General features: G+C 47.8%; 1 protein-coding gene across 1 annotated transcript in view; it reads right to left on the bottom strand.

Moving 5' to 3' along the window:
• GAS2L1 (growth arrest specific 2 like 1) overlaps window positions 1–163 on the bottom strand; it is a 49,956-nt gene extending 49,793 nt beyond the window's left edge. Inside the window, exon 1 of the mRNA XM_088659296.1 lies at window positions 27–163. The gene's annotated coding sequence lies outside the window, so the exon portion shown is untranslated. The remainder of the gene's footprint in view (window positions 1–26) is intronic.
• Between the last annotated feature and the right edge of the window lie 19,763 nt (window positions 164–19,926).

Raw genomic sequence — 19,926 nt, 5'->3', positions numbered from 1 at the left:
ATACAGTCGGGCATTGGAGTTCTTACCTGATCTTTATGCTTTTCCTTGTTTTGTTTTACTGTGATAAGTCACTTTGAAGCCACCAACTTAGATGGCTTTGAAAAGAGGATTAGGCATATTGATGGGCAGGAAGGCTATCGATGGCTGGTATCCAGGAAACGGCAGTGCTCTTTCTCCACAGTCAGAGTCAGTAACCCTTCTGAGCTGGAACCGCAGGAGGGGGGAGAGAGCTCTTGTGCTCTGGTCCCGCTTGCAGGTATTCCCACAGGCATCTGTCGGACCACTGTGAGACCAGGACAGGACACTGGACTAGATAGGCCATTGGCCTGATCCAGCAAGGCTATCCTTGAGTGCAAAAATGCAACTGATAAATCAACTTCATTGATGCAGGCAACTCCTGGTTTGAATGAGAGGATTGCAGCAGCTCCCGTGAAATTTCTGCTTTTATGGCTTAAATCAGCCTTGCCAACCTGGTGCCCTCCAAATGCTTCAGAGACAGGCTCCTATCACCTCCCAGCTGTGCTGGAGGCCCCCAGAAATGAGGAATCCTGATTTAAGTGTGCTCCGAGCTGAGGCCTGGTTCAATGGCGCAAGTCTGCAGGGCTCTGTTCTGGGTTCTCTGTTCCTCTTTGAATCGGGAAGGGGGTGGGGTGGGGAGTCTTGTGCTTCCCAATTGCTATGGGAACTCCCTGGGTTTTTTCCCCCTCGCCCTCTGAGAAACACACAGACGGAAGAAAGAGAAACAAGGGTTGCTAAGCGGGGTGGGGGTGGCGGGGATAAGAGAAACATACATCCTCTTTTATTTTCTGCTTGGAATTTGGAAAAGACCCAAATAGGCCTCGAAAGCCACTCCGCTGGGTGTTAAAGAGACAGCAACCTTTTATTTCGCTGCCAACGGCCTGGTTGACATGTGTAAAGGGTGCCCTGCATTCTTCTTGGAGGGGATGCCTGTAGCTCCGGTGGTTTGAGCATCTGTTTTGCATGCAGAAGGTCACAGGTTCAATCCCCGGAGCCTCCTGGGAGGTCTGGGAAAGACTCAAGCATCCTGCCGAAATCAGTCCCATTTTCCAAATCCTGAGGACTAAAGTCTTCCTTTATTTTTAAGGGAAGGGTCCTAGCTTAATGGTAGAACATCTGCTCTGTGTGTAGAAGGGCCTGGTTTTAATTCCCAGCATCTCTAGGTGCAGTTGGGGGGGGGGGGAGAGACAAAAAAAAACCAAACAAACCACAATACAGGCAAACAATACAGAGGTAGGTGGACCAAGGATCTGAGTCATTATATTGAAGCTTCCTATGTTTCTGCTGAATCAGCCCATATTCTGAATCCCGAGGACTAGAATCTTACTTTAAGGATCATAGCTCAGTGGTAGAACATATGTTTGGCATGCAGAAGGTCCCAGGTTCAATCCCATGTAGGTCTGAGAGGCTCTTGCTTGAAACCCTGGAGAGCCTCTGCCAATGATTGCTGGCAGTGCTGAGCTAGGTGGACCAATGGCCAGACTCGGTGTCCGGCAGCCTCCTCTGCTCCTATTTATTTCTAATAAAAGTATTTATAGATCACCCTTTCAAAAAACAGCAGGGTGGCAGGAGAACATTAAAATAAAATAAAATCATTAAGAGCAGTACAGAACAATCATTAAAATGACTGGCTGTTCAAGGAGGTTTTTAAATGCAGAGAGGCCTGTCGGAATAATATATAATAATAATAATAATAATAATAATAATAATAATACCCCGCCCATCTTGCTGGGTTTCCCCAGCCACTCTGGGCGGCTTCCAACAGAAAAATGAAATAAAATAATCTATTAAACATTAAAAGCCTCCCTAAACAGGGCTGCCTTCAGATGTCTTCTAAAAAATCTGGTAGCTGTTTTTCTCTTTGACATCTGATGGGAGGGCGTTCCACAGGGCAGGCGCCACCACTGAGAAGGCCCTCTGTCTGGTTCCCTGCAACTTGGCTTCTTGCAACAAGGGAACCACCAGAAGGCCCTCAGTACTGGACCTCAGTGTCCGGTCAGAACGATGGGGGTGGAGACGCTCCTTCAAGAAAACTTCTTTCTTTCTTTCTTTCTTTCTTTCTTTCTTTCTTTCTTTCTTTCTTTCTTTCTTTCTTCCTTCCTTCCTTCCTTCCTTCCTTCCTTCCTTCCTTCCTTCCTTCCTTCCTTCCTTCCTTCTTTCTCTCTTTCTTTCTTTCTTTCTTCAAGAAAACTTCTTTCTTTTCTTTTTTGGTTGGGTTTCTGCATTTATCATCTTCCTGGCAGGCAGATATTCAGCAGGTGGGGAGGATTTCCTTTTTAATATTGTTGGAATGTTTGCGGTTGCTGATAGCTTCCATTTGATCATTGTAATAATGGATTGCTTTGAAGTCATTTCCACACCAGGTAAAGTAATTTAAAGGCCCCCAATGTCCACCCCTTCTATTTTGCTTGACCTGTCCCGTATTTTGCTCAACCAAAGGCGGCAACTCTACCTGAAGCATCTCTGCTCAAAGAGTCTTCCACAGCATGGGACTGGCACCGCTGTGTGCCTCATTCCTGGATGAGGCCTGCTGAGCATCTCTTAACATGGGGGGGGGGCAACTACTGTAACCATGCTTCTCCAGAGGATCTCAGTGATGGACCTGAGACATGAGGTCTCAGGCGGTCCTTAAGGTATCCTGAACCCAAGTTGTCCAGGCCTTTGTGTAGCAACACAACATCTTTGAAGCACCGTAAGAGCTGAGCAACACGTGGCCTTTCACTGCTCATTAAAAGCTGATTTAGGTTAGGGGATGTTAGGAAATTTTATAGGGGCGGGCACCCAAATGAGGCTTCATTTGGGAATCAAGATTGGCACAAATGCCCTCAAGGGGACCCCGTCTGATCCTACAACACCACTCTAGTATCGCACCAACACGAACCCCTCAAGATCAAGCCCTGTGTAATAAAGGCTCCTTTTCCTACCCTTTCTCTGTTGCCTGAGACTCTATGTAACCATATTTCTTTATGAATGAATACCGTGTATCTGTATTTCTAAATGAAACCCCCTTTTGCTACTCTGGCCAAGGGCTCTCAGGGATGCAGGGAACAGCCATAATCCTTTAAGCGAAGAGGTCACATAGCCAGGGTGGTGCTCCTCTGTATATCCATAATACATTCAGGTACCATCTCCTGCCATTCCCAACCCTCCGAAGCCAGAGGCAATACACACACCTGGACCCATTGTTTTCCCCCGCCAGGTACTCAAGGATCCCTCCCAGATACTTACTGGTACTTGCTTATCAATGTCCTGGGACATAGTGCATTGTTACCTTATGTTAATCCTGTTTACCTCCATGCTAATGCCCCTTGCACCTTCCCCTTTTCTAACCTTTTACCCTGTCACAAGTGATGTATGTATGATGCTTTCGATGTGCATTATGGGATGGTGGTGGGAACTTTTAAAAGTTCTTGCAGCCCTGTTCACGGTGTTCAGTCTGGCATTGAACCTGCTGCGCAGTAATAAACCTTGCTGTTTGCTCCGGATCGTGGCTGGACTCCTTCCTTTTATACTCCGCAACGACCACAGGCCCTTGCCTGATGAGCTGGGTGGCTGAGCATTCTCGCACCCAGAATTTTGCCCTAACAGGGGAAGTCCATCGTTCCTCAGGCAACACACTCACAGGGCCCAAGAATGTCACACACATTGCCGGGGGGGCTCGCTCATCTGCCAACATGAACTCTGCCGCCGCCACCACCACCCGCCCATCATGCTCTTCTGGATTTCTCACACAGGCAAAGAAGCCCGTCTCTGTGCTAAAGAATAAATGCTGCCATCATCGTAATGCTGTTGTACAAATTTATGGTGTGGCCACATTTCACCTGCAGATCTCACGACATAAAAATGCAATGCAAAATTACAAAATATACGAACAAAAAAAAAGCACAAACCCTCCGGGGGGAGAGTTGGAAAAGGTTCAGACAGGGGCAACCTAAACGGTCAAGGGAATGGAGAGACTCCTCTGAGGAAAGGTTGCAGCGTTTAGGATTTTTTAGTTTGGAGAAAAGTTGCGTAATAATAATAATGATAATTTATACCCCGCCCCAACCACTGGGTTTCCCCAACCACTCTGGATGGCTCCCAACAATATTAAAAAGCCGATAAAACATCAAACATTTAAAAACTTCCCTGGACAGGGCTGCCTTCAGATGTCTTCTAAAATCAGATAGTTGTTTATTTCCTTGACATCTGATGGGGGGGCGTTCCACAGGGCGGGCGCCACTACCGAGAAGGCCCTCTGCCTGGTTCCCTGTAACCTCACTTCTCGCAGTGAGGGAACCGCCAGAAGGCCCTCAGAGCTGGACCTCAGTATCCAGGCAGAATGATGGGGGTGGAGACGCTCCTTCAGGTATAGTAGGCTAAGGCCGTTTAGGGCTTTCAAGGACAGCACCAACGTTTTGGATTGTGCTCGGAAATGTACTGGGAGCCAATGTAGGTCTTTCAGGGGTGGTGTTATATGGTCTTGCTAAGAGTAAGTGGAGACATGATAGTAGCTTACAAAATGAGGCACGGTATGGAGGAAGTGGACAGAGGAATGCTTTCCTCCCTCTCGTAACACTGGAACACAAGAGCATCCAAGGAAGCTGAATGTGGGAAGATTCAGGGGAGCGAGAACTGCGGAACTCACTCCCACAGGAGGCAGGGATGGCCACTAACTTGGCCAAAAGTGGGTTCGACAAATTCATGGAGGGGAAGGCTATCAATGGGTGCTACCACCCAAGATGGCTATGCTCTGCCTCCATAGTCAGAGGCAGTAATGCTTCTGAATACCAGTTGCTGGAAGCTACAGGAGGGGGGAGGGTTGTTGTACTTGGGGGTCCCGCTTGCAGGTTTCCCCAAAGGCATCTGGTCAACCACCATGAGAACAGGATGCTGGACTAGATGGGCCATTGGCCTAATCCATGAGGGCTCTTATATTCTTACAACAGAAAGCTGGCATAGCTGAGTCAGTAGAGCATGAGTCTCTTAATCTCAGGGTTGTGGGTTTGAGCCCCACATTGGGCAAAGGATTCCCGCATCGCCAGGGGTTGAACTAGATGATCCTCGTGGTTCCTTCCAACTCTACAATTCTGTGACTCTGGGTGCTAATAGGGAGGTGTCGTTGCCTTGTTTCCTTTCCAGAGAAAGCCAGCTCATGCCCACTGCCCCGGGCCGTACCCTTAATCTCTCCTGTCTGGTCAATAATCAGAAAGGGCAAGGTCCTCTCTCCACCTAGCTGGGGGTGTCCTTTATTTGCACATTTTCTTTACCACAGACGGCAAGCGTGCTGAATTGACACCACCACCCCTCTCCAACCTTCAGTAACCAACACACCTTGTGATCTTGGGCCTGTGTACTCAGCAGCAACAGCTGGTGCAAATGTGGCACAGCCTCGGCCCAGTATACCTGAAGGAGTGTCTCCACCCCCATCGTTCAGCCCAGACACTGGGGTCCACCTCCGAAGGCCTTCTGGCAGTTCCCTCACTGCGAGAAGTGAGGTTGCTGGGAACCAGGCAGAGGGCCTTCTCAGTAGTGGTGCCTGCCCTGTGGAGCACCCTCCTGCCAGGTGTCAAGGAAATAAACAACCACCTGATTTTAGAAGACACCTGAAGACTACCCTGTATATCAGGAAGTTCTTAATGTCTGATGTTTTACAATTTTTAACGTGCTGTGAGCCGCCCAGAGTGGCTGGGGAAACCCAGCCAGATGGGCGGGGTATAAATTATTATTATTATTACTACTATTATTATTATTATTATTATTATTATTATTATTATTATTTTTCTCTGTCAGCCCTCACTTACCTGTCTTCCTGCTTACAACCACTCCAGGAGGTGATGGTGGCTGTCAGTTTCTTCCTCCTCCTTAGCCTTATTTTGGCCTTTGTAGAATTCATCATGTAAGACAGTGATGGCGAACCTATGACACACGTGTCAGACATGACACGCAGAGCCCTCACTGCTGGCACGCGCCCCATCGGCCCATTCGCGCTGTTGTTGTTGGTCCCCCCCCCCTTTTGTTCTTCCGCTCCTCCTACAGCTTGTCTCTGCTAGAGCTTGTCTCCAGTACAACTTGTCTCTGCTGTTAAAACCCGGTTCCTTTTTTGTTGTTGTTGTTGTTGCTGGTAGCCAGAGATTGGTTTTTTAACCCTTTCTGTGCTGTTTTTTTCTGGCGCTTTGGCAGACAATGATTGGGTGTAACAGTATTCGTTTTTTAACCCGTTCAGTGCTGGGTTTTTTGATGCTTTGGCAGACTATATCGGTGTTGCGTGTTAGTTCCAGCGAAGGTATTATTCGTCATTTATTTCTGTTCTCTTCCCCCCCCCCCAAAAAAAGCGCAGCAGCTTTGGGGCAACCCCCCCAAAAGCAAAGCAACTTTTGCACCCCCCAAAAAAACCTCCAAAACTTTGGTTAGCAGCGCCCCCCAAAAAGCTCAGCAACTCTGGGCACTTTGTAGGTTTTTGGGTTTGGTTAAATAATTAGTTTCTGGTTTATTAAATACAGTTATATATTACAATTATACATTTTTGTTATTTAAACTATAAATATCACGAAATTATGGTTTTTTTCTCGAAGTGACACACCACCCAGGTTATGCTCGGTTTTTTGGCGAATTTTGACACACCAAGCTCAAAAGGTTGCCTATCACTGATGTAAGAAGAGGATGGGGACAATACAATTTTATTTATTACATTTATATCCCACTTTTCCCTCCAAGGAGCTCAAGGTAGCACACACGAATGTATTTCTCCTCCTCCTCCTCTAATCCCTACAACAGCCCTGTGTGCCAGGTTAGGTTGAGGCGCAGTGAGAGCCCAAAGGTCAGTACCAGCAGCTTAAAAAGCATCAATAGGAGTATAGCATCTCTAGATCAAGGGAAGTAATAGTGCCACTGTATTCTGCTCTGGTCAGACCTCACCTGGAGTACTGTGTCCAGTTCTGGGCACCACAGTTCAAGAAGGATACTGACAAGCTGGAACGTGTCCAGAAGAGGGCAACCAAAATGGTCAAAGGCCTGGAAACGATGCCTTATGAGGAACGGCTTAGGGAGCTGGGTATGTTTAGCCTGGAGAAGAGAAGGTTAAGGGGTGATATGATAGCCATGTTCAAATATATAAAAGGTTGTCATATAGAGGAAGGAGAAAGGTTGTTTTCTGCTGCTCCAGAGAAGCGGACACGGAGCAATGGATTCAAACTACAAGAAAGAAGATTCCACTTAAACATTAGGAAGAACTTCCTGACAGTAAGAGCTGTTCGGCAGTGGAATTTGCTACCAAGGAGTGTGGTGGAGTCTCCTTCTTTGGAGATCTTTAAGCAGAGGCTTGACAGCCATCTGTCAGGAATGCTTTGATGGTGTTTCCTGCTCGGCAGGGGGTTGGACTGGATGGCCCTTGTGGTCTCTTCCAACTCTATGATTCTATGATTCTATGACCTTGTGAGCTTCATGGCCAAGTGGGGAGTTGAACCCTGGTCTCCCAGGTCCTAGCCTGACACTCTAACCCAGGATTTCCCAAACCTGGGTCTCCAGCTGTTTTTGGACTACAGCTCCCATCATCCCTAGCTAGCAAGACCAGTGGTCATGGATGATGGGAACTGTAGTCTGAAAACAGCTGGAAGACCCAGGTTTGTGAAGCACTGCTTTAAGCACTGCACCACACTGGTTTTGCGATGGTATTCTAGAGAATAGGATCATAGGAAGAGTGTGGCTACTGCATCAGGATAATGGCTCACTTAGTCCAGCATCCTTTGTCACAGTGGCTAGCAGATGTCTATGTAAAGCCCGTAAGCAGGATCAGTGTGCAATCATACTCTCCTTACTTGCAATTCCCAGCAACTGGTTTTCAGAGGAATATACTGCCTCTGGCAGGGGAAGTGGAACATAGCCGTTGTGGCTAATAGCTTCATCTTCCATGAATTTAACAGAAATTGTCTACGTTACTAGTCCTCTTCGTGTTGGCACCTTCCGCCTCAAAATGCTGCACTGAATGCTGGGGAAGTGTTCCAACTCTACTTGCAAAGCTGGTTCCTAACAGGATCCTCATATTCCAGGGTCCTTGTATTCCAGGCAAAGAGGTCCTGTAGTCTATGTGCAGATTTTAATTTTAATTTTATTTTCTCTGTGGCACGGTAGGCTGTATGGGGTGGCGGAAATAGATGGAATTTGGAAAGAGACTGAAAATGCCTGTGCATGTTTTCTGACAATTTTGCATGTGGACAGTGAGACTTACCTTCCAAGAGAGAGGGAGGGATCCGGCACGCTATGTCCCTCAGCAGACAGACAGAAACACATTCCCCTCGGTGCCAAAATAAATACTAAATAATTTAAGCTGCTTTAATATATTTCTTTCACATCGTCTACAGTCCTTTAATAATTTAGCGCAACCTGTAATGGAAGCTGCATGGAGAGGTAAGACAATCTTTTCCAGAAGCTCCGTGTTGACGGAGGAATGGGCAAGCTTTCGAGTTCACACAGGGTGCTTCATCTTTCAGGGAGGAAAGGTGGTGATCTCTATGAACCAGTGATTATGCTGTTCACTAAATGCAACGATTCCTGACCCTTGTGCCAAAAGGGTCCAAAGAAATTTAGTAAGATCTGGGTACCTTCTTGATATCTGTAAAGCCAGTCCTGTAAAGCCAGTGTGGTGTAGTGGTTAGAGCAGGCATCCCCAAACTTCGGCCCTCCAGATGTTTTGAACTACAATTCCCATCTTCCCCGGCCACTGGTTCTGTTAGCTAGGGATCATGGGAGTTGTAGGCCAAAACATAAAGACATCCAAAGAAGGAGACTCCACGTTCCAGCTTGTCAGTATCCTTCTTGAACTGGACACAGTACTCCAGGTGAGGTCTGACCAGAGCAGAATACAGTGGTACTATTACCTCCCTTGATCTAGTCCAAGCGTCCCCAAACTAAGGCCCGCACCCCGTTGTCTTGAAACTAGAGAACCCTGTGGTTTCAGTGTTTCTAAATCGATTAATCCTGCTCACTTTCTCCAGATTGACCGTAGGAGCCCATCCTCAAGAGCTGACTCGCCCCCTTTTGCTCTGGTTGTTCCAATCAGCGCAAAGGGTGATAAGGCTTTGTGGCTAAAATGCTCCCCTTGCATGCTGATTGGACGTCTCTAGGTACCTGGAGATCCTAGGCCACTACACCAGGCATCCCCAAACTTCGGCCCTCCAGATGTTTTGGCCTACAACTCCCATGATCCCTAGCTAACAGGACCAGTGGTCAGGGGTGATGGGAATTGTAGTCCAAAACATCTGGAGGGCCGAAGTTTGGGGATGCCTGCATTACACCTCTGGGGGTAACCAACACAGTACCCACCAGAAGTTGTTGGAATACCACTCCCATCAGCCCCGAATACCCTGGGCAATGGTCACAGGGGTGATGGAAGTTGTAGTTAGCACAGTTGTTGTGGGGATAACACGGCGAGGGGGAGTGCAAACGCCCACATGAGCGGCAGGCCCTTTCCAACTGCTTTCTACTCTCTAGAAATACCACTGCCTGTCTCCAGCTTCAGACAAACGGGTGGTGACCTCATCCTGCCTGTTGCACAGCAGAGTTGGCCCGGGATTTGTCAGCGGCTGAGTCATGACCTCATTGGCTCAGTCTGAAGATTTGAAACAAAACAAACCCCAGCTGAACAAAGCCAGAGGAATATTACAGCCTGAAAGACACCCAGATACTAGGAAGCAAGAAATCGGCCGGCGTCCTCCCCTGCCCTTCCGGCAAGTCACAAGCAGCCTTCCCCAACCTGGCACACTCCCTCCATGTTTCGGACTACAACAGGGGTAGGCAACCTAAGGCCCGTGGGCCGGATGCGGCCCAATCACCTTCTCAATCTGTTTTTATATGAGCAGAATGTGTCCTTTTATTTAAAACTAGTGTAATTCAGCCCGTTGAGTAAACGGGCGCTAGAACATCCCGGGGTTCGGAGAAGCGCTTGCGCAGCGCTTCTCCGAACCCTGGGACCTGTCCTTGCTGTTGGCAGCAGGAGGACAGGAACGAAGGAGGAGAAAGCAGCCCTTTCTCCTCCTTCCTTCCTCTCCCCCAGCCGCCAACAGGAAGGAGACATCCCGGGGTTCGGAGAAGCGCTTGCGCAGCACTTCTCTGAACCCCGGGACCTGTCCTTTCTGGACGCACACACACACACACTCTCCCCCCCGCCCCCGCCAACGCTCAGTCCGGCCGGGAGCGGCGGTTGGCGGCCGCAGGGAAACGGTAGGTGGGGGGGAGAGCGCGCACGCGTGTGCGTCCAGTCTCTGTGTCCAATCCCTGTGTCTGTGGGGCACATGCGCAGTAGCGCAAACCCAGGGACACAGGGAATACTGGACGCAGAGACACTTGCACTTTATTATATAGGATGCATCTCTGGGTTATTTGTGGGGCATAGGAATTTGTTCTCCCCCCCCCCAATATAATCCGGCCCACCACATGGTCTGAGGGACAGTGGACCAGCCCACGGCTGAAAAAGGTTGCTGTCCTCTGGACTACAGCTCCCATCAGCCCCCAGCTAGCGCAGCTATGGGGCACCAAAGCTGGCTGGGGCTGATGGGAGATGGAGTCCAGGACCTAGTTCCCAGACCATGAAGACAGGGCTGTGTCCATTTCACAATGGCACAGCCAAATGTGGCCCAGGGTATAGAACCCAGAATCTCAGCTTTTTATCCCCTTAAAAATACTGTAACTGACACATCCAGTGGTGGTGTAGTGGTTAGAGTGTCAGACTAGGGCCTGAATTCTAATCCCCCCACTCAGCCATGAAGTTCACATTCAGAGTCTCTCAGCCTAACCTACCTCACAGGGCTGTTGTGAGGATACAATGTCTGTGAGGCCGGGTAAATTGTACATCACCTTGAGCTCCTTGAAGGAATAATAATAATAATAATAATAATAATAATAATTTATTATTTATACCCTGCCCATCTGGCTGGGTTCCCTCAGCCACTCTGGGCGGCTTCCAACAAAATATTAAAATACAGAAATCCATCAAACATTAAAAGCTTCCGTAAACAGGGCTGCCTTGAGATGCCTTCTAAATGTCTGGTAATTGTTGTTCTCTTTGACCTCTTGTGGGAGGGCATTCCACAGGGTGGGTGCCACTACCGAGAAGGCCCCCTGCCTGGTTCCCTGTAACTTGGCTTCTCGCAACGAGGGAACCGCCAGAAGGCCCTCAGCGCTGGACTGAGGAAAGGTGAGATATAAATGTAATAAATAAAATTCTTCATTTTTTTTTGGTACAAAATTGTAGAATTTGATGGGACCCCCCCAGGGTCATCTAGTCCAACCCCCTGCAATGCAGGAATCTCAACACTTGGTCACCCATCCAATTTGAAACCATAATGGACCCTGCTTAGCTTACCACCCTTCATCCATAGATCTCAGGGCGTTTCACAACATATATACAGTGCTTTTTCCCTAGAAAAATAGGTGCCGGTACTCCCCATGAAGTTGTTACAGTAAGTGCCACATGGAAAAAAATGTGCTGGTACTGGATGCCATTGAGTACCCCCTGAAAGAAAGCACTGGTACACAGGAAAACAAATCTATCAAGCCGAAAAGCAAAACGGGGGAAAATATTGCAAGCACATTTGTTGTGCTTGGTGGTACTAATTCACAAGTTTTACAGCATTAATTATTATTTAACTATCAAGTCTGATGCACAGAGAAATGGCAGAGACTTCCAGTCTGTTCCTCCTCCTCTTAATACAGTGGTACCTCAGGTTAAGTACTTAATTGGTTCTGGAAGCCCGTACTTAACATGAAGCGAACTTCCCCATTGAAAGTAATAGAAAGTGGATTAATCCGTTCCAGACGGGTCCGCAGAGTACTTAAATTGAAAGTACTCAACCTGAAGCGTACTTAACCCGAGGTATGACTGTACCATTCTTGCCTGCTCACAGTAGTCACTACTGAGTAGTGCATTAGCAGAGGGGATGTGCGAGACAGGGGAGTGCTTCTGGTCAGTTTTCCATCTGTGAAATGGGTCTCATTTAAGGCCCATTTAAGGTGGTGGTGGAGAGCCCCCTTGTGGGGATGGGGGCCTTGGCGGCTGCCCTAAACTGCCAACCATCCCACCCCAGAGGTACCCAATTCTATTCATTTGAATCAACTTCTCTGAGCCCATTATCTCTCCCCCCTTCGCCGCTCCCATCTTCTCCAATTACGTTCTCCTTCTAATGTAACATCTGGCAACGGCTTGCACCCCCCCCCTGCATCTCCTTTGCGGCTACACTTCTGGCTGGCAAAGCACTCAGATCTATTATTTTTCAAAGGAGAGGGAAAACCCAACAGAGTGGAACTGTATCCTGTAAAATGCTACCACCTGCTGTTGAGATGCCTCTGTGCAGAAGGGAAGGGCTGTAGCTCAGTGGTAGAGCATCTGCTTTGCATGCAGAAGGTCCCAGGTTCAATTCCCAGCATCTCCAGGCAGGGCTGGGAAACAGATTGCTGCCTGAAATCCTGGAGAGCTGCTGCCAGTTGGTGCAGGCAATATTGGGCTGGATGAACCAATAGGTTTGACTTAGAATGCTTCCTTTTTAATTCAACTCAATTTTTTAAAAGAACAATAAGGACTAGAATCTTAATTTCTCTTCAGGGGAAGAGTGGTAGCTCAGGGGGCAGAGCATCTGCTTTGCTTGCAGAAAGTATTAGAGAGCTATGGTTGGGATGTACCTTCAACACATTTATCGCATTGTACAAATGGAGTTGTGGGTTGCTGGCCTGCCAGGGCCTATTCCCAAGCAGTGTAGTTTCACAACTGAGCGCACACACATTGTGATCTCACACTCCTTTCTCCTGGGACTAATTTTATTCCTTGAAACTTGGGGACTCGGTTGAAAACTCTTGTCTCAAGCCACAGTTTATTGGGCTTCATTAACTGTGGTTTGTTCCAAAGCCACAAGTAGCTATGGTTTGTTTGTAGAATACAAAGCCATGTTTTAATCTGTCATATAAAGATCTGCTGGCAAGCCCAGTAGATGTGATCATCATAATTAAAAGCTTCCTTAGCTCTAACCAGACATTCGGCTAAGTTAGGGCGGGATCTGTTCCTGCCTCCTCTGTATCATTTACTGGAAAAAAGAGCAAGACATCAACACATGAAAGAACAGAGTACAGCGCTTCAATTATTAAGCAGCAACCGAGCTCTTTCAATGTACCCAACCCAGGTTCCCCATAGACAAAAGCAATGGCAGGAAACGCCCTCTGCAATTAAAGTGCATAGGGCACACGACCAATGGAGCATGCACATTTCAGACTCTGGCCATCGTTAGGATAAGTGGATAAAGAACATTGCAGAGCAAAAGGGGCAGAAAACAGGTCTCTGCTGCACGTAGCTTAAAAGGCGAATTCAAAATAGAGGAGGAGGAGGAAAAAGGGGGACCCATTGGAAACCCAGACACATGAAGAATAGGAACATAAGCAGCTGTCCTTGCTCCATCAAGCCCACAGGGGATGTTTCCTGTGCTACCTGGAGATTGAACTGGGGACCTTCTGCTTCCAAAGCAGATAATAATAATAATAATAATAATAATAATAATAATAATAATAATAAATTATTTATTTAAAAAATTTCTGAAACAACAAGGCATATAAAAATACACACCCACACAACAGAAAAGAGAAAAGAAGAAGAAAAAACAATACAACAACAAAATACAGAATACAGAAAATACCACAATACAAAAAATGCAAATAAAAAAACAAAAATTCTAACTTATTAAACTTATCTCCAATCTAATGACTTCCTCGTTCCCTCTCCTTCTGTGATTCTTTTCATCACTTCTGTAGTAAAGTCTAAATCTTGTATAAATTCTGTTGTTGTTTAGTCGTTTAGTCGTGTCCGACTCTTCGTGACCCCATGGACCATAGCACGCCAGGCACTCCTGTCTTGCACTGCCTCCCGCAGTTTGGTCAAACTCATGTTCGTAGCTTCGAGAACACTGTCCAACCATCTTGTCCTCTGACGTAGTATAAATTCTACTTATTACTTAATATTCCCGTATTTTTTATATCTTTTACATTTAATCCTATTATATTCTATCTAAATCTTTCTTCTGAATAAAATAAAATCCTTATTTCTAACTATACTTATCTCTTGCCATTATATTATCTACAACCTCTAATTTTTCTCCTTCACTTCCCTTATTTCTAATCTACAACAACAACAACAACAATATATTATTATTATTATTAGCTGGGTTTCCCCAGCCACTCTAGGCGGCTTCCAACCGAATGTTAAAAACAGTACAGCATCAAACATTAAAAACTTCCCTAAACAGGGCCGCCTTCAGTTGTATTCTAAAAGTAAAATAGTTGCTTATTGCCTTGACATCTGCTGGGAGGGCGTTCCGAGGGCGGAACGGACCGAGGCCATTTAGGGCTTTAAAGGTCAGTACCAACACATTGAATTGTGCTCGGAAACGTACTGGGAGCCAGTGTAGATCTCTCAGGACCGGTGTTATGTGGTACCGGCGGCCACTCCCAGTCACTAGTCTAGCTGCCGCATTCTGGATTAATTGCAGCTTCCGGGTCACCTTCAAAGGTAGCACCACATAGGCATACCTGCCAAGTCCTGGACGGAAAGATCCGGGATCGGCAGCCCGCGACACCGGAAGTTACGTAGACGCAACTTCCGGTGGCGCTTTGCCCTTCTATGGGCACCAGAAAATGGCGGCGCCGGCGCCGGAAGTCGCTTCCACGCATGACCGGAAACACGTAAAAGCAACTTCTGGCGCCGCCATTTTCTGATGCCCATAGAAGGGCAAAGCGGCACCAGAAAAATGGCCGCCGGCAGAAGCAGTTTTAAGGGACAATATCGGGATAAAAAGCTAAACGGGAGACCGCCGGGAAACGGTAGGAAAAAAGGGGTTTTCCCGGTGGAAACGGGATACTTGGCAGCTATGCCACATAGGGCACATTGCAGTAGTCCAAGCGGGAGATAACCAGAGCATGCACCATTCTGGCGAGACAGTCTGCGGACAGGTAGGGTCTCAGCCTGCGTACCAGATGGAGCTGGTAGACAGCCGCCCTGGACACAGAATTAACCTGTGCCTCCATGGACAGCTGTGAGTCCAAAATGACTCCCAGGCTGCGCACCTCGTCCTTCAGTTACCCCATTCAGGACCAGGGAGTCCTCCACACCTGCCCGCCTCCTGTCCCCGCAAAACAGTACAGTACTTTTGTCTTGTCAGGATTCAACTTCAACCTCAACCTCAACCTTTATTGAGATGATTTATTACTAAGCTACAGTCGTTCCCCATCGCTCCATCTAGCTAAATATTGTCTACACCAGGGGTCCCCAGACTTACCGGGCTTCAGGCCGGAGAGTAGGGGAGTGCGCGCGCAGCGGGCCGGAGGGCGGGGGAGTGCGTGCCCGTGCGCATGCGCACACGGTCGGGAAAAAATCGCCGAAAATCGCTTGTGCGCATGCGTATGGGCCTCCCCCGACCCGGAAGTGCATCGGAAATGACCTCTTCTGGGTCGGGAGAGGCCCATACGCATGCACACAAAGGATTTTCAGCGATTTTTTGCCGATTTTGAAGATCGTCGCCGTGCCGTAAGAGCGGGCGGCGGCAGCGGGCGGCGGGGGTCGTCGCAGGCCGGATTGGGAGGCTAATTGGGCCGTACCCGGCCCGGGGGCCGTAGTCTGGGGACCCCTGGTCTACACTGACTGGCAGCAGCTCCTCTGGGTTCTTGGTGGGGGTCTCTTCCAGTCCTGCCTGGAGATGCCGGGGATTGAACCTGGAACCTTCTGGAAGCAAAGCAGGTGCTCTGCTATGGAGCCATGGTCCTTTGCTCTGAATGTGTAGAGGAACAGTTCTTTAGTGCCAGAAAACCGCCTTAGAAATGCAGGTGCCATAACCCATTCAGCTTCCTTCCCTGCGTCACTGCCCTCCTGCCGCAGCCCCGGGTAGCCCATGTTGGGAGATTCATTCCCCGTGTGCAGTCATAGGTTTGTTGTCTGTCATATGACTGTATGTGTTTTCATTCCACAGAGTGGAAGTGACGTAGACAGGATGTTTGTCTTACTGTGTTCCTAAGTGGGACTGTTATTCCTTTGTTCATTCTCTTTGCTGTGTGATGCTAGAGCAGGCATCCCCAAACTGCGGCCCTCCAGATGTTTTGGCCTACAACTCCCATGATCCCTAGCTAACAACAGGACCAGTGTTTGGGGAAGATGGGAATTGTAGTCCAAAACACCTGGAGGGCCGAAGTTTGGGGATGCCTGTGCTAGAGAGAGAGGGACCCATGATGAAGAGCTCCGTGTGTGTCTATGTGTAAATAGTTTAGCCAAATGCTGTGCTACTGAGTCTGTTACGCAACTGCGCAAACCTCTGCGTATCTGTGAAGTGTGCTGGTGTTCATCTGACACCAGTCGCTGTGATGTTCGGGCTGGAGAATGCTTATGAAGCTCCCGAACGATCGCCCAGGAGGGGGAGGACATGCCAGCCGGGCATGTGTCTCTGCCAGGGTCCTACTCGTAAGTAGGCCTTTTCCTGACAGCCCATCCATGGACATCCTGGGACCACCACCCTCCAATGACTTTGCAAACGGAACTGGAAGGAGATAGGAATATAGGAATCTGCCTTATAAATGAGGCAGATGATCTGTACAGCTAGCTTTCTTGACACTGACTGGCAGCAGCTCTCCATAGTTCCAGGCCCAGCTCTGCCTGGAGTTGCCAGGGGTGAATGCCACAGCAGGAAAAAAACCGATCATTTCAAATTCTGTAGCATTTTGTGTCCAAAGCACTTCTCAGCCTCTCTTTCATTTGGGTCCTTTCTCCTTTCCCTATTTTACCAAGGGCTTCAAAACCTTTGCCTTTTGGTCTGTGCTGGCCTGCCATCATCACAGAGAGGTCACATGACACACACACCCCAAAAAAAGCATGACATGACAGCTTTCTGGGTGGGAAGTGATGATGTCATGGCAACCTCATCAATCATTGTGCAGGACTTGTCATGAGGTCACCGGCCAAACTCTAGAGCAGGCGTCCCCAAATTGCGGCCCTCCAGATGTTTTGGCCTACAACTCCCATGATCCCTAGCTAAGAGGACCAGTGGTCAGGGATGATGGGAATTGTAGTCCAAAACACCTGGAGGGCTGAAGTTTGGGGATGTGCCTGCTCTAGAGGCTCAGGGCTTAATTGTTTGAGATAGTCAACATATAATACTAGTGAGATGAAAAATATCTCTTTAAGAAAAAATATTTCCCGGAAGTTAGAGCAGGAAGGTTTAAGTGTATCCATGTGTGCCTGGAGCTTGAAATAAATTTGCTTTAGATGGTTTTCAGCTATGGAACGTTTCTGTAAGCTGCTCTCATCCCTTCAGCTCCGGGAAGGCAAAGCTTACATAATGAGGGTGGAGTATCTCTGATCTAGCACGGATGGTACTTCTAAAACTAACAAGCTGCTTTTGTCCTTCTTTTGATGGAGAACAGCTTGCACCAAATTTAGATGAAAAAAATAATGAGGCTTCCTTTGTTTATTGTGCACCTGTAGTATTCTTAGCTTTTTTAACATTAAGAGTCTGGGTGTGGAAACCCAGGCCTGGGGGGCAATGGTGGCCTAGGACACCCAGCCACCTGCCAGACATGCCCCTGATTTGGTAATATTTCCCCCCTTTCATAACATTTATATACCACTTGGTTTTTTAAAAAAGGTGCCCTCAAAGGTGATATTGAACTGTGAAAATACCATTCTTGTTTTGCCTGGATGGAGGATAGAAAAAAGGTGTAGAAGCCAGCTTACTGTATGACCGGGGTGGGGGTGGGGATATTTACATGCATTGCTCCGCTCAGTTTGGCCTCTGGCCCCACCCGCCACTGGTATGTCTGTGTCACACACACACACACACACACACACACACACACACACACACACACACTGCAAAAGTTGCCAAGAAAAGAGTTCATCATATTAAGGTTCTCAGCCACCCCAAGTTGGGAGCCCCAGCAGGGCCAGAGCACTTAAAAGTATTTGCAAACAATATTCTCGGGCATCTGCTTGTCGGGATTTCTCAGCTGTAGTACAGTTCTGTCGCATCCCATCAGCTTCCAGGAAATGAGACCAGATTAAGTCATCTGAAGGACAGAGCTGAAGGGGAAAGGTTTCCCTAGCCAGCCAGCCCTGACAATCCTCTATGGATTCTTACACACACAGGGCAGGGCAAAAACAGGCAGTTGCAGGAAGCTACTTTATACAGATCAATTGGTCCACCCAGTTTAGGACTGCCTACACTGACTGGCAGCAGCTCTCCAGGGTTCCAGACAGAGGTCTTTCCCAGCCCTGCCTGGAGATGCCAAAGATTGAACCTGGGACCTGTTGAGTACAAACTACCTTAGATGCTCTACAGCTAAACTATGACCCTTCTGCTACAAATGAAGCAAGAATCTAGTCCTCGTGATTCTGAATGAAGGGATCATTTAAAGGAGAGACTGCTTTATACCTAGTCTGGCCACTGGATCCCTTAGGGACTGCCCACAATGACCGGTAGGCAAGGGAACATCGCCAGCCCTGCCGTGAAATGCCAGGGATTGAAACCGAGACCTTCTGCATTCAAGGAAAATGCCTGCCACTGAGCTATGGTTCTTCACTCTCTTGATAGCCCTAGTCCAGTTTTGCCCAAACCGAATGACAACAGTTCTCTGGGGTTCTCAGCAAGTAACCTTCGCAGCCCTGCTTGGGAGATGTTGCCGGTGGATCCTGGGACCTTCTGCATGCAATGCAGATGTCTACCGCCTGAGGTCCAGCCCTTCAGGCACACCAGAAAATCAAAGCCCAGGGATGGAAGCTTATTCTGACATAGCTCAAAAATAATGCTGCACTTCCAAATGGACAAGCTGCCACCTAGTGGTCAAACCACCAAAAGCCACTACCGTAGTCCCAGGTTTTCCCTCCGCCAGCATCAATTAAAAAACAAAACAAAAAGCCACCCCAAACCAAGAATTAAAAGCAAACATGCTAGAATACAAGGTGGTTCTCGAAGAGCAAGCTTCACTGGCTCTTAGAAGTCGACTTTTAACTGAAGTACAAGAAACTATTTTATACCCAGTCAGGCCATGGATACCGATCTCAGCATTGGTTCTTCCACGTTACTTACTGCAACTCCCACCATCCCTGCCCATTGGCTGTTCTTGCAAGGGCTGATGGGAGTTGTGGTTCAGAGAAGCGGACACGGAGCAATGGATTCAAGCTACAAGAAAGAATATTCCACCTAAACATTAGGAAGAACCTCCTGACAGTAAGAGCTGTTCGACAGTGGAATTTGCTGCCAAGGAGTGTGGTGGAGTTTCCTTCTTTGGAGGTCTTTAAGCAGAGGCTTGACAGGCATATGTCAAGAATGCTTTGATGGGGTTTCCTGCTTGGCAGCGGGTTGGACTGGATGGCCCTTGTGCTCTCTTGCAACTCTATGATTCTAACATCTGGAGGTACAAAGATCTTTCATCTAGATCAGACATAGGCAACCTTGGCTCTCCAGATGTTTTGGAACTACAACTCCCATGATCCCTGACCACTGCCTGTTAGCTAGGGATCATGGGAGTTGTAGTTCCAAAACATCTGGAGAGCCAAGGTTGCCTATGCCTGATCTAGATATCTATGGATTGGAAGGCAGTCCTTTTAGCAGGCCTACTTGGAGATGCCAGTGGTTGAACCTGGGACATTCTGCATGCAAAGCAGGTGCCAGAGTACTGAATGACAGGCAATTTTATTTTGGGACTGGATGCAGCAAGGGCAGCTGTAAACTGATGTGTTGTTTGCAGTATTATTGGATTTGCATTGTTTAAAATGTTTTAGTCCTTTCTATATTTCTTTATTGCCGAGTACCACTTTGGTATTTTGTGGAAATATGAACACTTTCATAAATAAGTGAAACAGCACAATGGCAAATCTGATTTAGGTACTGCATAGGTTCCATGATATAACCAGCC

This window comes from Zootoca vivipara, chromosome 16, assembly GCF_965207765.1.
Source record: "Zootoca vivipara chromosome 16, rZooViv2.hap1.1, whole genome shotgun sequence".
Taxonomy (NCBI): Eukaryota; Metazoa; Chordata; class Lepidosauria; order Squamata; family Lacertidae; genus Zootoca; species Zootoca vivipara.
This window is presented reverse-complemented; position numbering and strand designations above follow the sequence as displayed.